This window comes from Pseudophryne corroboree, chromosome 11, assembly GCF_028390025.1.
Source record: "Pseudophryne corroboree isolate aPseCor3 chromosome 11, aPseCor3.hap2, whole genome shotgun sequence".
Lineage (NCBI taxonomy): Eukaryota > Metazoa > Chordata > Amphibia > Anura > Myobatrachidae > Pseudophryne > Pseudophryne corroboree.
The window spans coordinates 362,458,236-362,477,264 of NC_086454.1; the positions used below are offsets into that span (position 1 = coordinate 362,458,236).

Sequence of the window (19,029 nt, forward strand, 5' to 3'; positions counted from 1 at the left end):
AGTCACACAGGGAAGAAACTTCCAAGGCTATGGAAAAGTCAGGAGACTTCCCTACACATAAATATTCTGGAACTAAGGGCCATTTACAATGCCCTAAGTCAGGCTAGACCCTGCTTCAACACCGGCCGGTGCTGATCCAGTCAGACAACATCACGGTGGTCGCTCATGTAAACCGACAGGGCGGCACAAGAAGCAGGATGGCGATGGCAGAAGCCACAAGGATTCTCCGATGGGCGGAAAATCATGTGTTAGCACTGTCAGCAGTGTTCATTCCCGGAGTGGACAACTGAGAAGCAGACTTTCAAGGCCACAGGTGGACATGATGGCGTCCCACCTCAACAAAAAGCTACAAAGATATTGCGCCAGGTCAAGGGACCCTCAGGCGATAGCTGTGGACGCTCTGGTAACACTGTGGATGTACCAGTCGGTGTATGTGTTCCCTTCTCTGCCTCTCTTACCCAGGGTAATGAGAATAATAAGAAGGAGAGGAGTAAGAACTATACTCATTGTTCCGGGTTGGCCAAGAAGAGCTTGGTACCCAGAACTCCAAGAAATGATCTCAGAGGACCCATGGCCTCTGCCGCTCAGACAGGACCTGCTGCAGCAGGGGGCCTGTCTGTTCCAAGACGTACCGCGGCTGCGTTTGACGGCATGGCGGTTGAACGCCGGATCCTGAAGGAAAAGGGCATTCCGGAGGAAGTTATCCCTACGCTATTTAAAGCTAGAAAAGAAGTGAACGCAAACCATTATCACCGCATATGGCGGAAATATGTTGCGTGCTGTGAGGCCAGGAAGGCCCCAAAAGGAGGAATTTCAGCTAGGTCGATTTCTACACTTCCTACAGTCAGAGGTGACTATGGGCCTAAAATTGGGTTCCATTAAGGTCCAGATTTCGGCTCTATCGATTTTCTTCCAAAATAGAACTGGCTTCACTGCCTGAAGTTCAGACTTTTGTTAAGGGAGTGCTGCATAGTCAGCCCCCGTTTGTGCCTCAAGTGGCACCGTGGGATCTCAACGTGGTGTTGGATTTCCTGAAGTCGCATTGGGTTGAGCCACTTAAATCCGTGGAGCTACAATACCTCACGTGGAAAGTGGTCATGCTGTGGGCCTTGGCGTCGGCCAGGCGTGTATCAGAATTGGCGGCTTTGTCATACAAAAGCCCTTATCTGTATTTTATATGGATAAGGCGGAATTGAGGACTCGTTCCCAATTCCTTCTTAAGGTGGTATCAGTTTTTCATGTGAACCAACCTATTGTGGTGCCTACGGCTACTTGGGACTTGGAGGATTCCAAGTTACTGGACGTAGTCAGGGCCCTGAAAAGTATATGTTTCCAGGACGGCTGGAGTCAGGAAAACTGACTCGCTATTTATCCTGTATGCACCCAACAAGCTGGGTGCTCCTGCTTCTAAGCAGACTATTGCTCGCTGGATCTGTAGCACGATTCAACTTGCACATTCTGCGGCTGGACTGCCGCACCCTAAATCTGTAAAAGCCCATTCCACGAGGAAAGTGGGCTCTTCTTGGACGGCTGCCCGAGGGGTCTCGGCTTTACAACTTTGCCGAGCTGTTACTTGGTCGGGTTCAAACATTTTTGCAAGAGTCTATAAGTTTGATACCCTGGCTGAGGAGGACCTAGAGTTTGCTCATTCGGTGCTGCAGAGTCATCCGCACTCTCCCGCCCGTTTGGGAGCTTTGGTATAATCCCCATGGTCCTTACGGAGTCCCAGCATCCACTTAGGACGTCAGAGAAAATAAGATTTTACTCACCGGTAAATCTATTTCTCGTAGTCCGTAGTGGATGCTGGGCGCCCATCCCAAGTGCGGATTGTCTGCAATACTTGTTTATAGTTATTGCCTAACTAAAGGGTTATTGTTGAGCCATCTGTTGAGAGGCTCAGTTATATTTCATACTGTTAACTGGATATAGTATCACGAGTTATACGGTGTGATTGGTGTGGCTGGTATGAGTCTTACCCGGGATTCAAAATCCTTCCTTATTGTGTCAGCTCTTCCGGGCACAGTATCCTAACTGAGGTCTGGAGGAGGGTCATAGTGGGAGGAGCCAGTGCACACCAGGTAGTCCTAAAGCTTTCTTTAGTTGTGCCCAGTCTCCTGCGGAGCCGCTATTCCCCATGGTCCTTACGGAGTCCCAGCATCCACTACGGACTACGAGAAATAGATTTACCGGTGAGTAAAATCTTATTTTTTCCTCCTTATATTGTAATACAGTATATTAATGTCCGATCACCTCTAACCTCCATTATTACACCACTGGGTTACTACACTGAATGTAGCAGGTCCCTGTACCCATTATTACACCCTCACTCACTGACCGCACTGTATATGAGTGATGGAGGCTTACACTGCAGGACTGGAGACACAGGCGTGTGCTGGAGCCAGCAGCTGTCTAATCACTGAATGTAGCAGGTACCTGTACCCCATTTTCTCTTACGTCCTAGAGTATGCTGAGGACTCCGTAAGGACCATGGGGATAGACGGGCTCCGCAGGAGACATGGGCACTTTAAGAAAGACTTTAGATCTGGTGTGCACTGGCTCCTCCCTCTATGCCCCTCCTCCAGACCTCAGTTTACTACTGTGCCCAGAGGAGACTGGGTGCATTACAGGGAGCTCTCCTGAGTTTCCTGTCAGAAAGTATATTTGTTAGGTTTTTTATTTTCAGGGAGCTCTGCTGGCAACAGACTCCCTGCATTGAGGGACTGAGGGGAGAGAAACAGACCTACTTCTCTGAGTTTCAAGGCTCTGCTTCTTAGGCTACTGGACACCATTAGCTCCAGAGGGAGTCAGAACACAGGTCTCACCCTGGAGTTCGTCCCGGAGCCGCGCCGCCGTCCTCCTCACAGAGCCGGAAGATAGAAGCCGGGTGAGTATGAGAAGAAAAGAAGACTTCAGAGGCGGCAGAAGACTTCATGATCTTCACTGAGGTAACGCACAGCAGTGAAGCTGTGCGCCATTGCTCCCATACACCTCACACACGGCAGTCACTGTAAGGGTGCAGGGCGCAGGGGGGGCGCCCTGGGCAGCATATAAACCTCTTTCTGGCAAAAATAATTATATATACAGCTGGGCACTGTATATATAAAGAGCCCCCACCAGTTTTTAGTATATTTGAGCGGGACAGAAGCCCGCCGCCGAGGGGGCGGGGCTTCTCCCTCAGCACTCACCAGCGCCATTTTCTCCACAGCACAGCGCTGAGAGGAAGCTCCCCGGACTCTCCCCTGCTTAATCCACGGTGAAAGAGGGTTTTGAAGAAGAGGGGGGGGGGGCACATAATTGGCGCATTTATATGTTACAAACAGCGCTACTGGGTAAACATATATTTATATAATGTTTTTTCCTGGGTCATATAGCGCTGGGTGTGTGCTGGCATACTCTCTCTCTGTCTCTCCAAAGGCCTTGTGGGGGAACTGTCTTCAGATAAGAGGATTCCCTGAGTGTGTGGTGTGTCGGTAGTACGCGTGTGTCGACATGTCTGAGGTAGAAGGCTTTCAGGAGGAGGAGGTGAAAATGAATGAGGTGTCTCCGTCGACAACGCCGACACCTGACTGGATGGATATGTGGAATGTTTTAAGTGCTAATGTAAATTTATTGCACAAAAGATTAGACAAAGCTGAAGCTAGGGAACAGCCAGGGACTCAACCCATGTCTGCCCCTATGTCGCAGGGACCTTCGGGGTCTCAAAAGCGCCCACTATCCCAAATTGTAGACACAGATACCGACACAGATTCTGACTCCAGTGTCGACTACGATGATGCAAAATTACAGCCAAAATTGGCTAAATGTATTCGATATATGATTATTGCAATAAAAGATGTTTTGCATATCACAGAGGAACCCCCTGTCACTGACACGAGGGTACACATGTATAAGGGAAAGAAACCTGAGGTAACCTTTCCCCCCTCACATGAGTTGAACGAATTATGTGAAAAAGCTTGGGAATCTCCAGACAAAAAACTGCAGATTCCTAAAAGGATTCTTATGGCGTATCCTTTCCCGCCAACGGACAGGATACGGTGGGAATCCTCCCCTAGGGTGGATAAAGCATTAACACGCTTATCCAAAAAGGTAGCGCTGCCATCCCAAGATACGGCTACCCTCAAGGATCCTGCTGACCGCAAGCAGGAGGTTACCTTGAAGTCCATTTACACACATTCTGGTACCTTACTCAGACCGGCTATTGCGTTGGCCTGGGTTTGTAGTGCGGTAGCAGCATGGACAGATACCTTATCAGCGGAAATTGAGACCCTAGATAAGGATACCATTTTATTGACCCTAGGGCATATAAAAGATGCTGTCCTATATATGAGAGATGCTCAAAGAGACATTAGTCGACTGGGTTCTAGAATCAACGCTATGTCAATTTCTGCTAGACGAGTCCTATGGACCCGGCAATGGACAGGTGATGCCGACTCAAAGAGGCATATGGAGGTTTTACCTTACAAGGGTGAGGAATTGTTTGGAGTAGGTCTCTCGGACCTGGTCTCCACAGCTACAGCTAGTAAATCTAATTTTTTGCCTTATATTCCCTCACAGCCTAAGAAAGCGCTACATTATCAAATGCAGTCCTTTCGATCACAAAGAAACAAGAAAGTACGAGGTGCGTCCTTTCTTGCCAGAGGTAAGGGCAGAGGAAAAAAGCTGCACAACACAGCTAGTTCCCAGGAACAGAAGTCCTCCCCGGCCTCTACAAAATCCACTGCGTGACGCTGGGGCTCCGCTACAGGAGTCCGCCCCAGTGGGGGCACGTCTTCGAATTTTCAGCCACATCTGGGTTCACTCACAGGTGGATCCCTGGGCAATAGAACTTGTTTCCCAGGGTTACAAGCTGGAATTCGAAGAGGTGCCTCCTCGCCGGTTTTTCAAATCGGCCCTACCAGCCTCTCCCCCGTAAAGGGAGATAGTGCTAAATGCAATTCACAAATTGTATCTGCAACAGGTGGTGGTCAAGGTTCCCCTGCTTCAACAAGGGAGGGGATATTACTCAACCCTGTTTGTAGTCCCGAAACCGGACGGTTCGGTCAGACCCATTTTAAATTTAAAATCCCTGAACCTATACTTGAAAAGGTTCAAGTTCAAGATGGAATCGCTAAGAGCGGTCATCGCCAGCCTGGAAGGGGGGGATTTTAGGGTATCTCTGGACATAAAGGATGCATACCTTCATGTTCCCATTTATCCACCTCATCAGGCGTACCTGAGATTTGCGGTACAGGATTGTCATTACCAATTTCAGATGTTGCCGTTTGGGCTTTCCACGGCCCCGAGGATTTTCACCAAGGTGATGGCGGAAATGATGGTGCTCCTGCGCAAGCAAGGTGTCACAATTATCCCGTACTTGGACGATCTCCTCATAAAAGCGAGATCAAGAGAGCAATTGCTGAACAGCGTCTCACTTTCACTGAAGGTGTTACAGCAACACGGCTGGATTCTCAATATCCCGAAGTCGCAGTTGGTTCCTACGACTCGTCTGATTTTCTTGGGCATGATTCTGGATACAGACCAGAAAAGAGTTTATCTTCTGATAGAAAAAGCTCAGGAACTCATGACTCTGGTCAGGAACTTATTGAAGCCAAAACAGGTGTCAGTGCATCACTGCACTCGAGTCCTGGGAAAGATGGTGGCATCATACGAAGCCATTCCCTTCGGCAGGTTCCATGCGAGGACTTTCCAATGGGACCTACTGGACAAGTGGTCCGGGTCACATCTACAAATTCATCAGTTGATCACCCTGTCCCCCAGAGTCAGGGTATCTCTCCTGTGGTGGCTACAGAGTGCTCACCTTCTACAAGGCCGCAGGTTCGGCATTCAGGACTGGATCCTGGTGACCACGGACGCGAGCCTCCGAGGTTGGGGAGCAGTCACGCAGGGAAGAAACTTCCAGGGTCTTTGGTCAACCCAAGAGACTTGTCTTCACATCAACATCCTGGAACTGAGGGCCATATACAACGCCCTACGTCAAGCGGAGAACTTACTTCGCGACAGACCAGTTCTGATCCAGTCAGACAACATCACCGCAGTGGCTTATGTAAACCGCCAAGGTGGCACAAGGAGCAGAGTGGCAATGGTGGAAGCCGCCAGGATTCTTTGCTGGGCGGAAAATCATGTAAGCGCACTGTCAGCAGTGTTCATTCCTGGAGTGAACAACTGGGAAGCAGACTTCCTCAGCAGACACGACCTGCATCCAAGAGAGTGGGGACTTCATCAGGAAGTCTTCGCACAGATTGCAAGGTAGTGGGGACTGCCCCAAATAGACATGATGGCATCCCGCCTCAACAAAAAGCTACAGAGGTATTGCGCCAGATCAAAAGATCCTCAGGTGGTGGCTGTAGACGCCCTAGTGACACCGTGGGTGTTCCAGTCGGTCTATGTGTTTCGTCCTCTCCCTCTCATCCCAAGGGTGTTGAGAATAATAAGGAAAAGAGGAGTACAGACAATTCTCATTGTTCCAGATTGGCCACGAAGGACCTGGTATCCAAATCTGCTGGAAATGCTCACAGAAGATCCGTGGCCTCTTCCTCTACGTCCGGACCTGTTGCAACAGGGACCCTGTCTGTTTCAAGGCTTACCGCGGCTGCATTTGACGGCATGGCGGTTGAACGCCGGATCCTAGCGGAAAAGGGCATTCTGGATGAGGTCATTCCTACTCTGATAAAGGCTAGGAAGGACGTGACAGCTAAACATTATCACCGTATATGGCGAAAATATGTTGCTTGGTGTGAGGCCAGGAATGCTCCTACGGAAGAATGGGTGGTATTTATGTGACCGCCGGTCAGCTGACCGACAGTCACATGACCTCCTCCGTGAGCCCGACGGCTCACTATCCCGATGGTCGGCATGCCGACCAACAGGGACTATTTCCACTCGTGGGTGTCCACGACACCCATAGAGTGGGAATAGAACCCGTGGCGACCGCAGGTCGCCACCGAGCCCGCAGCGTGGCGAGCGCAGCGAGCCCGCAAGGGGCTTGCTGCACTTGCCCCTCCCCGCCGGGATCCCGGCGTCGGTATGCTGCCGGGATCCCGGCGTCGGTAAGCTGTCCGGCGGTCAGGAGACCGCCGGTCAGCCATACTACACCCGGAAGAATTCCATCTGGGCCGTTTCCTTCACTTCCTGTAAACTGGAGTGAATTTCGGCCTAAAATTAGGCTCCATTAAGGTTCAAATTTCGGCCTTATCCATTTTCTTTCAAAAAGAATTGGCTTCTCTCCCAGAAGTACAGACTTTTGTGAAGGGAGTACTGCATATTCAGCCTCCTTTTGTACCTCCGGTGGCGCCTTGGAACCTTAACGTGGTGTTGAGTTTCGTTAAGTCGCACTGGTTTGAACCACTTAAAACGGTGGAGTTAAAATATCTCACTTGGAAAGTGGTCATGTTGTTAGCCTTGGCTTCGGCTAGGCGAGTGTCGGAACTGGCGGCTTTGTCTCATAAAAGCCCCTATATAGTTTTCCATATGGATAGAGCGGAATTGCGGACCCGTCCTCAATTCTTGCCTAAGGTGGTGTCATCTTTTCATATGAACCAACCTATTGTGGTGCCTGTGGCTACGAGTGACTTGGAGGATTCCAAGTCCCTTGATGTGGTCAGGGCTTTGAAAATTTACGTGGCCAGAACGGCTAGAGTCAGAAAAACAGAAGCACTGTTTGTCCTATATGCGGCCAACAAGGTTGGCGCCCCTGCTTCAAAGCAGACTATTGCTCGCTGGATCTGTAACACAATTCAGCAGGCGCATTCTACGGCTGGATTGCCGGTACCAAAATCTGTTAAGGCCCATTCCACTAGGAAGGTGGGCTCATCTTGGGCGGCTGCCCGAGGGGTCTCGGCACTGCAACTATGCCGAGCTGCTACTTGGTCGGGTTCAAACACTTTTGCAAAGTTCTATAAGATTGATACCCTGGCTGAGGAGGACCTCATGTTTGCTCAATCGGTGCTGCAGAGTCATCCGCACTCTCCCGCCCGTTTGGGAGCTTTGGTATAATCCCCATGGTCCTTACGGAGTCCCCAGCATCCTCTAGGACGTAAGAGAAAATAAGATTTTAAACCTACCGGTAAATCTTTTTCTCGTAGTCCGTAGAGGATGCTGGGCGCCCGTCCCAAGTGCGGACTACTTCTGCAAGACTTGTATATAGTTTTGCTTACATAAGGGTTATGTTATAGTTTTCATCGGTCTCCGACTGATGATATCTTGTTTTTTCATACTGTTAACTGGTTAGTTTATCCCAGGTTATACGGTGTGATTGGTGTGGCTGGTATGAATCTTGCCCTTGGATTAACAAAAATCCTTTCCTCGTACTGTCCGTCTCCTCTGGGCACAGTTTCTCTAACTGAGGTCTGGAGGAGGGGCATAGAGGGAGGAGCCAGTGCACACCCATACCTAAAGTCTTTCTTAAAGTGCCCATGTCTCCTGCACAGCCCGTCTATCCCCATGGTCCTTACGGAGTCCCCAGCATCCTCTACGGACTACGAGAAAAAGATTTACCGGTAGGTTTAAAATCTTATTATTACACCCTCACTCACTGACCGCACTGTATATGAGTGATGGAGGCTTACACTGCAGGACTGGAGACACAGGCGTGTGCTGGAGCCAGCAGCTGTCTAATCACTGACAGCCTGCCGGGACTCGACTAGTCAGCCAGCACAGTGCTCTGACATTTTTGACAGAGGTCGTGGTCTGCCGGAAATGCCCTCCATACAGTCTTATCGATGGGGCCCCCTGATACCCACAGGGTCCTAAGCAGCCACCGTGTTTGCCTTGTGGTAAATCCTCCTCTGCTGCAAGGGGCTCTTTTGCGCTCACCCCACTACCTGCATGCCAGCGGTCAGGATCCCAAGCGCCGGCATAGCATACTACACCCTGTATAATGGACCAAGTGGTTCTTATCTGTCGTCAGATTCTGTGATTCTTTGTTAAGAGTTGGTCTTCAGTTGTCACAGTTTTGCGCAGTGTTTGGCGGCGCAGACCTGGATTTACGCCATACCGTGCTCTGAGCTCCACCTACTTCAATATCTGAGCCGTCCCTTTGTGCTTTTCTGATGGGGAGATGACTGATTGCTGATTTCTCCCCATCTCTCCCGCAGTATGAATATCCGCACTCTACCTGCATTCAGTGCCGCACACCTGAGACACATCTGAATGTTTGAGTCCGCACCTTTGTAGCTGTTGGTAAGTCCTGATATATTGTATTATTCTGGGTACAGAAATAAATGTGCATGGTGATGTTTGCTGACATTGGGGTACATTGGGGTACTTTATGACATCTCATAGAATGCCCTCACAACGACGTATACATGTGGTCATACATTATGTTCCATGTCCCCATCACATGTACACAGGCTACATAAGATATCATCGCAGGCCGCTCTGACCGTACAGAAATGTCCTGCCTCATTGGATGATATCAGGCGGCATTGGTTTCATTTCCTAATTTTACACACACAGAATACAGTGGTGGTCAGTGCTGTGGGGAGGCATAGAGTAATTGGCCTGGGGGGGGGGTCAAATAATGTAAATTTGGGCTTGGGTGACGCATGTCACAATATAGTCAAGCCCAGCAATTATCGTCAAAAAAGGTTTTAGTTTTACAACACATAAAAGCTTCTCAAATCTTCATTTTATTAGGTGTTTCCAAGTTTTTCTTCTCTGTTATAAAGTGCTATGTCCTTTGCTTGCCTGTCCTGATACATGTATACGCTGGGCTGTAACTACCGGTGTGCCAGCAATGCCGCCCAGGGCACAGGGCTCAGGGGTAGGGCTCACCCCTTCCACATGACACCTGTATTTGGCTTGCAGGCTGCCTGGGATTTCCCTGCCCCCTCGACGTGACATCATGATGTAATATATTCAGGCGCCGGCGATGCCGCAGGGCGATAAATAGCCTTGCTGTGGGACTGTAAATATTCTACCATGCTACACATGAAGACTGTCTTCCTCTGTCAATGACTTACTAATTCAACACTCCGAACTCATTGCCTTATTCCTCACACAATCCTCGTATTCCCCTCACTGAGGGGTGATGTTTCAAGCCTTGGAGAGAGATAAAGGGGAGGCGTTGACCAAAGCAACCCAATCAGCTCCTAACTGTCATTTATCTAGCGCAGTCTGTGAAGTGGCAGTTGGAACGCTGTAGAGAAGTTTTGAGCAAAGTCTCAATTTTATCTCAAAGGCTTGATACATCTCCCATTCCGTCTAGTCAGGCTATTTCTATTCCAGGTAGAACAATGATACTGTACTTCCCACAAATCTTTTACAAGACTTTCCCTCCCCCTGTAGCACTTGCACCTGGGCTGGCAGCACCCACCAGTCCCAATAAACCAGTGCTGCCAGTGACCTCCTGTATTACCCACTGGCCACCATGCCTAAGCCTGCTCCTCTTTGTTCCCTATCATATCATCAAAGGTTCACACTCAGTGCCTCATCGCCTGTATCTCCACGCAGTTATCTTCATCTTTCACATCATCTTCACTGTCTGCTAGTTACATTGTTTTCTGCATACCTCCCTCACTTTGCCAAATTATCATGTACAAGAGCGCACCCCGATTACACAGCTCTATCAGCGTTGCACTGGACTCTTGATAAATGGACCAAGAATGAAGACGATTAGTATCTCTCTGCATCTTCGTCTTGGCAGAAAAGCCGTTATATTGTGTATTACACATCTGTAAGATAGGGAAATGCTCTGTTATACTCTGCAGACCACATTGATACGGCTGCATTTAAAGGGTTACTATGAAGGTACAATACACTGTTGAATGTTACCATGAAAGTCATCTTTAACGCTGTCAAAAACGTAAAGTATTTACTTTCCCCTCCGCTACTCACAGGGGGAGCTCCATTGCATCATTAGGACCATGTCACGACCGGAACAGATCAGGTTTAAAAGCTGGGACTGTCAATGAGAGCTGTCAATCTCTGTGTATGCTCTGATAGATAGGTTCCTCTCTCCTAACGTGATGCAGTTACAATACCGCTACTCGGGATCCCGAACATATATATTAAAAATTGCTAACCAATAGATGGAGCAAAGAAGCCAAAAGTAGCCTATAATATCACAGCATGATAGTACATAGGTCAAAGCATGGAAGGAGTTATGTTACATCTGCCTCTTCCTCTTCTGGCAAAGACCTTCTTAATCCAGTAGATAATAGCTTATAAATGTTAAATCTGTTACTTATATTTCAATAAGAGTTTTTTATGTAACCAGGACACAGGGAGTGTTGCATGCTTCTTTACTGGAGAAGTACAGGAACCAAAAAACACAGAAATAGATCCATACACCAACTAGTACAAATACAAAATAAGATCCGTTGTAACCTTCCACCAGAACACATATGCAGCAATGGGAACTGTATACACCACAATAAAAGCAATGTTTATAATTTAGTATAGTACTGGATAAGACTGATAACAACACCCTAGAGTACCCGTGGGGTCCCTCATAACAGCCACCAGAGTGGAAGCATGTGGACGTGGTTAGTACTACACTTTGTTATAATTGATTATATTTCTATTATGCGTCCTACCAACATGTGTTCTCCAGAAGAGAAACACCTAGCGCCCATATAATGTCGTTCCTTTTGCTCTTTGATCCTCCATCCGGGCGTGGCAACCTGGCGTAGAGGAGCAACAGATTATGGTGGACATAATTATTCATATCACCAGACTACGGTTATCGCTCCATTTGCTAGTGAGTTTGTCACCATTACTTTACTCTCCCTCTAAATAGTGATTGAATAATTAAGAGAATTAGGAAAAAATAAATATATATATATATATATATATAAAAATGAAATGCAGTGATTTGGCTGCGAGAGATGCGGTGAACAACAGGCCTAATGAGAAATGTTTTCAGACTAATTGCACTTTATTGAAGTTTCCCCTCATCCGCGGTTCCTCTAACCGCCATGGAAAAAGACTCTTTGAATCATCCGTTCTGATCTGCTCTGTCCAAAATCCAATGTGAATTCCAGTATACGAACCAATCTGATGGGGGAGTTGGGGGTATATGTTTTTGTTCCCTGTTCTAGACTCTGGGACAGGCCGCTATGACTGTAGTTACGCTGTAATGCAAAAAATAAGTAGTGTTCTATAAGAGTAGGAATGTATAGTAAATATTAACTGCTCCTGTATAGACAGCTGTCGTATTCATTGCACACCAAAATTGGTGGAAAATTAGTTGTAAATGTACTCCATATTATCTGCAAAATCTAACCAACATAACTAATACCATACTGATCCAGCTGCTCTTCTAGGGAATGCCCCTTCTGCCTCTCTCTCACCCCTCTTATGAAGTCTTCTGCATTAATACAGATCTGATCTCCTCTCTCTTAAAGCAACTAGGTCTGTAACCTCCAAAGATTCCTTTGCTGTGACTGTGCCTAGCGCAGAGGAATAAGTACATGTCCATGCTAAAAGCATTTCATGTTATCTCTCTGTGCAGACTATATGAGACCTCTCGGGGGGCTGTGTCTGCTGCCTCTTTGCCCGCTCTCTGTCATGTATTCTGACCTTCCCAGTCCCGGCCGTGCCCCCAGCCATGCCGCATGTATCTCTTGACACTAGGACACGCTCCCAAGCTATTGTATTATGAGAGGATTATCCCACCTCAATTAGACTGACAGGAGATCTTTGGGAGGAGATAAAGGGATTATGGGGAAGAGAAGGGAAACAATGTCTGAATATTGAATAGTGAGCTGTACGATTTACTACTATCCGCTTAAGGAACCAGGTAAATGCTTATAAGAAGAAATAGAAGCAAAATGTATTCCTTATTGTTAGTTTTTTTTTTTGCTGCAAAGTTTCCAGCTCCTGTAAAATGTAATGTCTCACATTGCTAGATAAATCATTGGAGTGTTATGTTCCTGTGGACGAGTGAGGCGCACCTGTTATGAGGGTGAACCGAAAACTGCAACCTCATTACTTGATCTCATTTGGCTCTTCCATTTTGCTGTAGTTAACATGTCCACTAAACGATGTCAGCTCTGCGGAGACATTTCCGTTGAACTTGAAACTTAGAAGTGTAGAGAGGCTGCAGACGAAGGGACGGGGAGGGAGATGAATACCCTCAACACCACAGGAATGAATTCAGAGTAGGTGGCAGGGACGCAACGAGCGTTTTGTCCTGTCACTTCACAGAATGTCACCGCGCTAAAGAGATTTCGCCGTCTAGAAAATCACTTCCTGGATTGAACTGGCTGCTGCTGCAACCTGATAGCATTATGCATCAAGAAATTAATTTTGCATAGTATACAATTTATATGCCTGATGACCAACTTGTTTAAAAACTGCTTACCTCCCAAATATGTGGATTTCCCTGAGTCTGGCTTACTTTTATTTTCGGGTTTTTATGCCGCAGTCAGATTTGAATTTGCTGTTTTATTCTCACCTTCTTAGTAAAAATCCTTTTATCACACAATGGGTAATTTATATCCATTACAACCCTTTCAATCGTATTCAGCGAGACTGTCAGTGCCTTTGGCACAGTAATGATTAATGTGATCTAATAATAGGCTGCCATTATAATACCTTAGTAAAACATGTACCAACATCCCATTCACATCTACCAAATTCATAGCTTCCTATAACATTTGCGCTGAAAGACGGGATTACTGTTTTGTAGACGTCTCCCGGCCCCTCGCTGCTCGTGTGTAATGTAATTTACTACCATCAGCTGTAGGTGTGCTCACGTTGAAGTCTGTGCTGTAAGTATATTAACAAGAACACCTGGCTGTTATGTGGGAGAATATATATATATATATATATTACCTGTATACAAGTTGTTCGCCAGATTGATGGCTATGCCAGAATCGTTAAGCAGAGCCGGAGATAGAAACATTAGCATACGTTTAACCAAATGGACCTAAAATGTAACTATTCATGTGACCCCTTTAAACTTTGTACCCTGAGTAGTTGGCCCTCTTGCACAGCCATTAAGAGGCGCCTATTGGGGCAATACACTGTTCTGATGATACCTGGGTCTGGGAATCGTGAAAATCCAATATCTTGGAAATCCTCGCCAAGTTGGAAATTTGTAAGAATTTTCCAAGCTGCAGAATTTTCCTGAATCCCCGACGGATCACCGATCATCGATGTTTGCTTGCATTAGTTACGGCCCTGTATTTAGACTTACATACAAATGTTTGTACTTTTTTCCTACTTAATCATTTGTTGTGTCATTTTTCTTAAATCATTATATGGTGGTACATGGCGATTGAGTCCAATAATATAAGAGCATAGTGGTTATGTCATGCCGGTATCCCTAGGGGGAATTTCATGATAGCTCACCTAGGTGGGGGCATACAGATTGAATGAGGTTGTATATCAGCGATGTTCCCCTGTGCAATCAGAACAATGTATCTTCCCTCAAATATGCCTTAAATAATTACATTTTATTATGTGCCAGTCAGTTGTGCCCAAATAATTCCAGTAGAAATCTTATACAATACTATTACCAAGTCTGGGATTCACTTTCCAAGAACGGAAGCTCCACTTGTCCAAACCTCCCAACTTTTGTCCGGAGCTCACTGGGACCCTCGCATGCGCCAAATTATAGGGCATGACCTCACGACTAGGGGTCATGGCCTTCTGGGAAATGTCACATACGCCAGCCACTCCCCCGTTTTCGTAACGGTACCATACCCCTACACTTCGTGAGCTGCTGGCCATTCCCCCAGTCCCTCTCCCGTAAATAGATACCACGTGCATGGGAGGGAGATAGCCGATGAGATAGGGCTTACCAACTTTCCCGCACCGCGGGACACTGTGCCCGCTGGTAGGATGACGGGACGGTGCCCGAAAAGAGGGACCGTACCGCCAAAACTGGAATGATTGAAAGATATGACTTGGCCGTGCGGGACACTATGCCCGCTGGTGGGACGACGGGACAGTGCCCGAAAGGAGGGACCGTACCGCCAAAACTGGAATGATTGAAAGATATGACTTGGCCATGCTGTGTTCCTCAATTTGTACAGGAGGGCGTAGGTATCTGACAACGTTTGTTACATTCTTAAGCTCTTTACCCCTAAATGAGGCTGAACTGAGCTGTATTTTAGGATTAAAATGGTAAAGTTTGGAGAAATACAGTATAATGTTAGTAGGTTGGACTCTGGTGTAATACAGTATAATGTTAGTAGGTTGGACTCTGGTGTAATAGAATACGTGTATTTAATTCTGAGAGGACCCTCTAGGGCAAAACCTAATACAGTATACAACAACCAGCAACTAGGAAGAACACTACTCACCTCCATTGTTTTAGTAACTGATTGTTACTTTGTGATTCATTACCGTCCTCTGTTTACCGTTCAGAAGAAAATAAAAAGATACAAGATCTGGTAGAAACGTAAAATCTCAACAAGGCACAATAATAGCGAGAGCATCGGCTCCGTCACACTGCGGACGTTTCTCAGCTCATTCCACCAAATGCCGGGCGCTGCTTCTCATATAGAGGCGACACAATTTCCTTTAACAATATGCGTTTATTTCAAGTCTATCTCTCCTCCTTTTCCATTTATTATTTTTTAAAATTGCCGAGCTGATATGATTAGAACTTCGCTTCCAGAGTCCGTGCGTATCGTGAAATCCATATTTATGTTCTGATTGAGCTCGTATTGAGCTTTCTGTCATATATTAGTATCTTTTGTTTATGGTCTTCCATGCGCATATCAATTTATCTATTAACCTCAAGTATGGATCTTAGAATTTTTTTTGCCTAGACTATAAATATTACCTGCGTAGTCTGCGCATTGGAACGAATATTGACAAGGTCCAGCCTTGATTAATTCCAAGGTGAATATATGCGCGGAAAGTAAAAGGCAAAAAGAACCACAAGACAGATCATCTCTCTTCGCTTTTTAATAAAGAAGTAAAACAAAAGCAGTTCCTGCTGACATTTGATATAGTGTAATACCATAGTATTGAGAGTCCTCGCATATTTAACATTTAACACGAAGAGCAAGTAACTTTGCCCCTTGGCAGATTTACAGGTGAGGGCACCCCTACGCACAACTGTAACGCCCCCCCCCCCCCCCCCCCGCCTAATTTTATTACATTTATTATCGTTTATTATAAGCCCTCATTTGATGATATTTAACAGAATAATAGAAAAGCCACTAACTATGACATTTTATTATTTTTAATTATGTATACATATTTACTAAGCAGCACAACTTACAGGGGCATATTATTGAGCTGCAGATACCTTACACTTACGGCCCCTTGCGCTTCTATGTGCCGATTGTGGGCGCTCGCGTGACAGTAAGGGCGCAAAGAATCAAATTGACCACGTCGCCTGAGCTTAGGCTGAGATTCAATTAGCGTGAAGTGCTGTAAAGACTTTTTGTGCTCCTATAATGTGGGTGATCTGGGCAGCATAACCTCACCAATTTTTGCTCTTGCCCTATAGAGGTGCAAGGTTTGCCCTCCTGTTACCCACAATGTGTGCATTGCCTCTGAACCTCACACTTAACTGAATCTGCCCCTTAGTACATACTGTAGATCTAGAGTTACATCCAAAATATATGTTTCGTAGATTTGTTATTTGTGCTTGCACAAAGTAGCAAAAAATAAAACGTTTCTATGCAATTAGGTTACGTCTGTATATTTAGCGTTTTGATGTATCTCAGTGTAATGTAGAGGTTCCCAAACTCCGCCAGTCACACCAGGTTTTAAGGATATCCATGCATGAACACAGATGATAACATCAAATTCTCTAAGATACTAATTAAGTTACCTGTGTTCAAGCACATATATCCTTAACACCTGGATTGTAATGGCGGAATTTTGTGGACCTCTGGTGTAATGTGTATCTAAATACAAGAGAACGTATCACAATGCAAAAAATATAAACATTTTACAGAAATCACAGTGCAACCTTCTGCAGACAAGGCGCGGTCATCTGAAACATATATAGTAATATAGTTGTATAGAACATATGCTACGGTGTATTTTGGTATTGAGTCCCAGCAGTGTTAGCAGATCTGGATTTTCGTCAGCCTAGGTGCATAGACTATCACCCACCAGAACATGTGCGATTTTCACTCTGTACCTCTGCAATCACTAAGTAATTAATATTATTTCTGCAGAGAAAGTTCTGGGTTGCCGGAGACATGGCACCAAATCGGTTAATGAAATCTGGCTGCCAATGCAATGCGGGTGTCACTTAGAGACCCGGGAACAGCAAGATGCATTCTAAATTCTCAGCAGACGCATATCCAAAACCATTGCCAAATTTTGGATGAGATTTATCGACGTCAGTTGAGAATTTATAGCCACTTTGGGAGGCTGCCACCCCACTCTGGGGGATACCCTCTAAACCGTGATAGATATGAGTGCTGCTTAATGGACATTTAAATGAATGTCACTGGAAATGCTAATGTGTGTCACACTTTTGTGAATACACCCCCCCCCCCCCCTTGTGTAAAACTGACAGCGCTGCCATTTGGGTAAAATACAAGTGTCTCGGAAGTCAATGTTTGTAAACACAGGCCAGAATTCTCCCCATCCTGGAGGCTCATAAGCAGGATACATTGGGTAAATTTACTACGATGGGAGTTCTATTTAAGATGGGATCTTGCCTATAGCAATCAATCAGATTCTACTTCTCATTTATCTAGCACCTTCTAGAAGATAATATCTGGAATTTGATTGGTTGCTATGGGCCACATCCCATCTTAAATAGAACTCCCATCTTAGTAAAATTTACCCCAATGTATCTGGCCAGAGATTGCCGCCCTAACTGTACTCCAACGCTGTATATTTCCTATTTTCCATTTGTGTTAGTCTATTAAATAATAAGGGATGAATGTGGGGAAGAAACATTTTGTCTTAAAGATCTCATCAGGTTCTATATTGTTGCTCAAACAGAATCCACCATTTTCTTCCGTTACCAGTGATTCTCTTCAAACCCTCTTCTCTTTCCGGTGATCTCCTAGTCAGTCTTATTTATGTGTGTCACTCCTCTACTAATATAAAAGCTTGAGGGTGTGGCCTATGTGATGTAATCGTGAGGTGTGATGTCATTTTGGGCGTGTCCTGGCCAGTTACGCACAGAAACTAGAGACAGCAGATAACGAGGTAGAGAAACAGTCCTCGGTTGTTCTTCCTTGTCACAGACAGATGGTCTAAGGCTATATCTCGCCTATGCATTCTACTTCAGTCGGTGACAGGTGGGGACAGGGCCGGAATGGCCATCTGGCAAATACCGGAAGGGCTGGTGGGCCAGTCCGGTCCACAGAGAGCCAGGAAGGCTGCGCTCAGCGCAGCTCCCGGCTCTCTGGTTTGTCCCTCACTGCCGCCGCTGCCAGACTTCCCCCTGTTTTCACAAGTACACGCTCCCTGACTCGCAACATGCCCCCATTTGCAGTGTCCGTGCGTCCTTTACACGGCACGCGCGCCCCCTTTCTCGCCCGCGCACGTATGCCAGGGCCGGATGGACTCCCCTGTCCGTCCCTGGGTGGGGGAGAGGAAAGCCCTATGACCATCATCAGTCATTACACTTATATCTAGAAGAAGACTATCAAATTGGCTGACCCAAAATTACTAAGAACGGCTGATTTCAGAGAGCAGCTCACAGCACCGTAAATAATTTTTAGGTTTGTGGACATAGTCAGAGATGGATTAAGTGGGTCTAGATTGACCAGTAGTCAGCCAATGCAGTAGCATGTTAGCAGCAGTACAGAGTATTTCAGCTCAGACAACTGTTTGGGTGTCCATGTATAGGTAACTTTGGAGTAGGATGGGGCAGACCAACATTTGGCCGATGAGAGAATCTAAATGTTAAGAAAGTTTGACGTGACTATTGGCTAATCACTGACACCCTATTACAGCGCGTGGCTGAAACTAAAATAGAACCCATATCATTGTCCGACCATGCCCCAGTTTGGTTTACCCTTAATTTACACTCCCCTATCTCTCAGTCATATAATTGGAGATTTCCAGCCTATCTTATAAAATCCTCTGATTTTTGCACACACTTAGAACAAACGTTTCGTAATTATGTAGCAGACAATAGTACACATATGG

The 19,029-nt window shown here is 46.3% G+C and overlaps 1 protein-coding gene across 7 annotated transcripts in view; it reads left to right on the forward strand.

Annotated features, from left to right (window-relative positions):
* ZNF536 (zinc finger protein 536) overlaps nucleotides 1–19,029 on the forward strand; it is a 1,069,084-nt gene that overhangs the window by 326,714 nt on the left and 723,341 nt on the right. For all 7 annotated transcript variants that reach the window (XM_063946047.1, XM_063946046.1, XM_063946048.1 and 4 more), the window contains one exon: nucleotides 9,093–9,177. The gene's annotated coding sequence lies outside the window, so the exon portion shown is untranslated. The remainder of the gene's footprint in view (nucleotides 1–9,092; nucleotides 9,178–19,029) is intronic.